Consider the following 5,000-nt stretch of genomic DNA (forward strand, 5'->3'; position numbering starts at 1 on the left):
CGGGCGGTGAACCAACAGCGTGGGACACAAATCCAACTACGAGCTTTTTAACCGCAACAACTTTAATATACGCTATTGGAGCTGGAATTACCGCGGCTGCTGGCACCAGACTTGCCCTCCAATAGATACTCGTTAAAGGATTTAAAGTGTACTCATTCCGATTACGGGGCCTCGGATGAGTCCCGTATCGTTATTTTTCGTCACTACCTCCCCGTGCCGGGAGTGGGTAATTTGCGCGCCTGCTGCCTTCCTTGGATGTGGTAGCCGTTTCTCAGGCTCCCTCTCCGGAATCGAACCCTGATTCCCCGTTACCCGTTACAACCATGGTAGGCGCAGAACCTACCATCGACAGTTGATAAGGCAGACATTTGAAAGATGCGTCGCCGGTACGAGGACCGTGCGATCAGCCCAAAGTTATTCAGAGTCACCAAGGCAAACGGACCGGACGAGCCGACCGATTGGTTTTGATCTAATAAAAGCGTCCCTTCCATCTCTGGTCGGGACTCTGTTTGCATGTATTAGCTCTAGAATTACCACAGTTATCCAAGTAACGTGGGTACGATCTAAGGAACCATAACTGATTTAATGAGCCATTCGCGGTTTCACCTTAATGCGGCTTGTACTGAGACATGCATGGCTTAATCTTTGAGACAAGCATATGACTACTGGCAGGATCAACCAGGGAGCTGCGTCAACTAGAGCTGAGCAGCCGGCCGCCCGGGAGTGTGTCCCGGGGGCCCGCGCGAACACGCAAGCGTCCGCTCAATTATTCTGCAAACAGGAGGAGGCTGAGCTCCCCTGCACCATACACCTCGAAACCCTCTCAGGTCCCGGCGGCGCGCAGCGCCGTCCTAAGTACTTGGTCGGGTTCGAGAGAGGCGCAATCGCCCGGGGTTTGGCGAGTAGACGCTTTAGGTGCGACCACCCGTGCTCCCAACTGAGCTTGCCGCTGCCGACAGAGGCCCGGGAGCGTGCTGTCGTGGCATTGCCGGCGGGAGACAACACGCGCCACCTACGGTGACCGGCAGCTCCAACGCCAGCGCCACAGAAGGACAAAAGCCCCACTTGGGTGCCGAAGCGAACTCTCCCAGCACAGCGCACGCGCCAACACGTCCGCACAGCTGCGATACAAACCACCTGCGAGAACCGCAGAGGCGACCGAGCAGCAGACGGCGTCGCGGCGCCGAGCGCCGGGCGGCGGCGCATCCTCAGCGCACACAGTCCTCAATCGGACCAGCACACTGCAGATGTCCACCGCGCTTCGCACCGGGCCCGCGAGGACCTACTTTGGCCGCACGGCGCCGCGTGCAGGGTGCGCCGGCGCGCAGCTGCGCCGCCTGCCGCCTCCGTCGGCCGGCGCGCCTGCCACTGGCCGCCCCCACCAGCCGGCTGTAGCGCGTGCGCCCACGCACCGCGCGGCCAGCACGCCGGGAGGCCCCCCCTCACCGGCCGGGGACGGTCCCACCCAGCCACCGCCGCGTATCGCTTCACACCCAGATGCCATTCACGTTCGTGGGCATGGTGGGTATCGCTGGAACAACCGGTTGGTAGCTCAACCGATCGTCGCCATCACTGATTCACCTCTAGCGAGAACAACCGCACCACAACGGTTTACCAGTTGTTCATTTGCGTAACGTCACCAGCAAACGTAGGCGTCCATCGCCATTTGCAAATTCAACGATTGTTGCATGCCTGTGTCAGGTGTCACGACACACTATGTCTGCCCACATACACGCAACAACATGTGCACGCTTCGCGAACACGTGGAAGGTGGCCCCCGTACGTATGCGATGTCCATTGCGCGAACGACTGTCAACCGGCCTCTGTCGCATGTCGCAGATGTGGAACGCAGTGCACCATGCTATCACGGTGTGTGAGAAGAGACGACTACGTCTGACAACACGCGCCACTACATCAACAGACGGCTCATGCTGATCGCCATCCAGGGCATACCACACTGCAATCCAGCTCTTATAGGGAGACGACACGTAGCTGAGTGCACAACATTTGGACCGCATGGTTCGCCGTTGTTGGCGCAGTCGTTGTACGGTCACATGTACCACGATGTATCATTCAGTACATGAGGACCAATGTGCAGTACAGTGTGTGATTTGGACGTACAACATCAGCGGACAGTTGACACAGGCCGTACCACAGCGTAGGCTAAGTGCTTCGCCATGCGAATGCCAATGAACAACTGCAAATGCCAATGAACAACTGCAAAGGGCATTGAGCATGTACGTCCTGCTGCCATCCACATTACAGTGTATAGCTGCAAGGTGTTTAACATGAAGCGATACACTGGGGACCGGGCAGTGCGAGTAGCAAACTATATTGCGGGGGTTGCAGTTAGGCAACACTACACTAATTTAACGCGTCGTATGACAATTACAGAGCAGGTTAAGGCCCAACGTGTGTTGGGTTAAGGCCCAACGTGTGTTGGGTTAAGGCCCAACGTGTGTTGGGTTAAGGCCCAACGTGTGTTGGGTTAAGGCCCAACGTGTGTTGGGTTAAGGCCCAACGTGTGTTGGGTTAAGGCCCAACGTGTGTTGGGTTAAGGCCCAACGTGTGTTGGGTTAAGGCCCAACGTGTGTTGGGTTAAGGCCCAACGTGTGTTGGGTTAAGGCCCAACGTGTGTTGGGTTAAGGCCCAACGTGTGTTGGGTTAAGGCCCAACGTGTGTTGGGTTAAGGCCCAACGTGTGTTGGGTTAAGGCCCAACGTGTGTTGGGTTAAGGCCCAACGTGTGTTGGGTTAAGGCCCAACGTGTGTTGGGTTAAGGCCCAACATAGGTTGGGTTAAGGCCCAACATAGGTTGGGTTAAGGCGCAACATAGGTTGGGTTAAGGCGCAACATAGGTTGGGTTAAGGCGCAACATAGGTTGGGTTAAGGCGCAACATAGGTTGGGTTAAGGCGCAACATAGGTTGGGTTAAGGCGCAACATAGGTTGGGTTAAGGCGCAACATAGGTTGGGTTAAGGCGCAACATAGGTTAGGTTAAGGCGCAACATAGGTTAGGTTAAGGCGCAACATAGGTTAGGTTAAGGCGCAACATAGGTTAGGTTAAGGCGCAACATAGGTTAGGTTAAGGCGCAACATAGGTTAGGTTAAGGCGCAACATAGGTTAGGTTAAGGCGCAACATAGGTTAGGTTAAGGCGCAACATAGGTTAGGTTAAGGCGCAACATAGGTTAGGTTAAGGCGCAACATAGGTTAGGTTAAGGCGCAACATAGGTTAGGTTAAGGCGCAACATAGGTTAGGTTAAGGCGCAACATAGGTTAGGTTAAGGCGCAACATAGGTTAGGTTAAGGCGCAACATAGGTTAGGTTAAGGCGCAACATAGGTTAGGTTAAGGCGCAACATAGGTTAGGTTAAGGCGCAACATAGGTTAGGTTAAGGCGCAACATAGGTTAGGTTGAGGCACAATATAGGTTAGGTTGAGGTACCGTATAGGTTAGGTTAAGGTACAGTATAGTTTAGGTTAAGGTACAGTATAGTTTAGGTTAAGGTACAGTATAGTTTAGGTTAAGGTACAGTATAGTTTAGGTTAAGGTACAGTATAGTTTAGGTTAAGGTACAGTATAGTTTAGGTTAAGGTACACATTGTTGTATGGAAAGGTGTAATGGGGGGGGGGGGGGGGCGGCCGGTCGGTTTGTTGATTGTGATTATAGTAAGTGGATGCCTGCGGCATCATCTGATTTGCCACGTCAGGATGCACCTTTGGCTCATGACAGGCGGCGCTCCGATTCCATGCTTGTGGCAGACCTGTGTCTTTCATTCCTGCCATTGTTTGTGTGCTGTGAGAGGAGGCAGTATTGTGATGTTGGGTGCACCCCTGTGTAGGACATGTGTGGGTGTTGGTGGCTTAGCTGAGCAATGGTGGTTGTCGGGGGGGTGGGATATTCCGTTTTCTGAGTGGACCTCCCAGTCTGGTTATGACAGTGTGGATTGTCTCATGTGGCGGAGAGGATGCACTGGGTGTTGTTCCATGCTGGTGCTTACATATTGTCTGTGTGCGTGTTACAGGCGGAGAGTAGTGCGTGATAAGAGTGTGTGGCTGCCGTGTGGTTGTGATTGTGAGCAGAGTCTTTCAGCATGTATACGGACAGTTGTATATATTATCTGTATTCTGATGGGTCTATGTATTACTAATCAGCGCCGTGTATACGTTTAATCCGGTTCCAGTCGAAACTGTTGTATCTCTGTACATTAGTGACACGGCGAGCGCGCTATGTAGCTACTCGTCTCGGCAGCTTCCACCGGTGTATGGCAAATGATTATAAGCAATGAGTCGAGTCGTCAATACCGATAGTGTGACGTCACATGTCTGGGGTGGGGGACGCTGCGCCCTTCCGGTGGGTCATGGCCTAGAAAGACGCTCCCCACGCAGGGGGGCTTGGACTGTCATAAACTCTTCCGAGTAATATACTTGCCGTACGTTTTTGCGACTGCGAGTGCAACGCCCACCGGTACCGACATGGATGGAGCGCCTCCTAGCTGACCGCTCAGCATCGGCATTCGTACAGAGAGCAACGCGATCGCGTCTCTAGCTCGTAACTGGTACAGCTCGCAGCTCATGTATAGGGACAGCGGGAATGTCGCATATTGGACATAACTCTTCATGAAACGCAAGTTATAGGGGTGGATTGCACATTGCGACTGCGGGAAAAGTCCGCCGTTCATCCGCTGGAGTTGCGAGTTGGGCGGTTAGGGTGGGGCGCCGGTGGAGTGATTGCCGGTCGACGATTTCGTGCGGCAGAGGCGCTGGCGTTGGGGTGCTGTGGTCGACAGAGGACGCAGGCTTTGTGGGTGGGGTCGAAAGATGGGCACTGTGGGCCCATCGCTGTCTTAGTCGGCTTGGCGTCTCATAGATGGCGGTATCGTCGTTGCAGGACGTCATGCCGCGGGAGACCTACAGATGGCGCTGTGTTTTGTGGTGCGCTCGACATGGCGGACGTAGTGTTGTCAGATTCGCATAGATGGAGGTATTGCATGTGGTTTC

General features: G+C 54.2%; 1 non-coding gene across 1 annotated transcript in view; it reads right to left on the reverse strand.

Annotated features, from left to right (window-relative positions):
- The window catches only part of LOC126430220 (small subunit ribosomal RNA), a 1,910-nt gene extending 1,225 nt beyond the window's left edge, over positions 1-685 (reverse strand). The window contains exon 1 of the ribosomal RNA XR_007577074.1: positions 1-685. This exon is cut by the window's left edge and continues 1,225 nt beyond it. This is a non-coding gene — a ribosomal RNA (small subunit ribosomal RNA).
- Between the last annotated feature and the right edge of the window lie 4,315 nt (positions 686-5,000).

The sequence above is a fragment of the Schistocerca serialis genome, unplaced genomic scaffold, assembly GCF_023864345.2.
Source record: "Schistocerca serialis cubense isolate TAMUIC-IGC-003099 unplaced genomic scaffold, iqSchSeri2.2 HiC_scaffold_1038, whole genome shotgun sequence".
Classification (NCBI taxonomy): Eukaryota; Metazoa; Arthropoda; class Insecta; order Orthoptera; family Acrididae; genus Schistocerca; species Schistocerca serialis.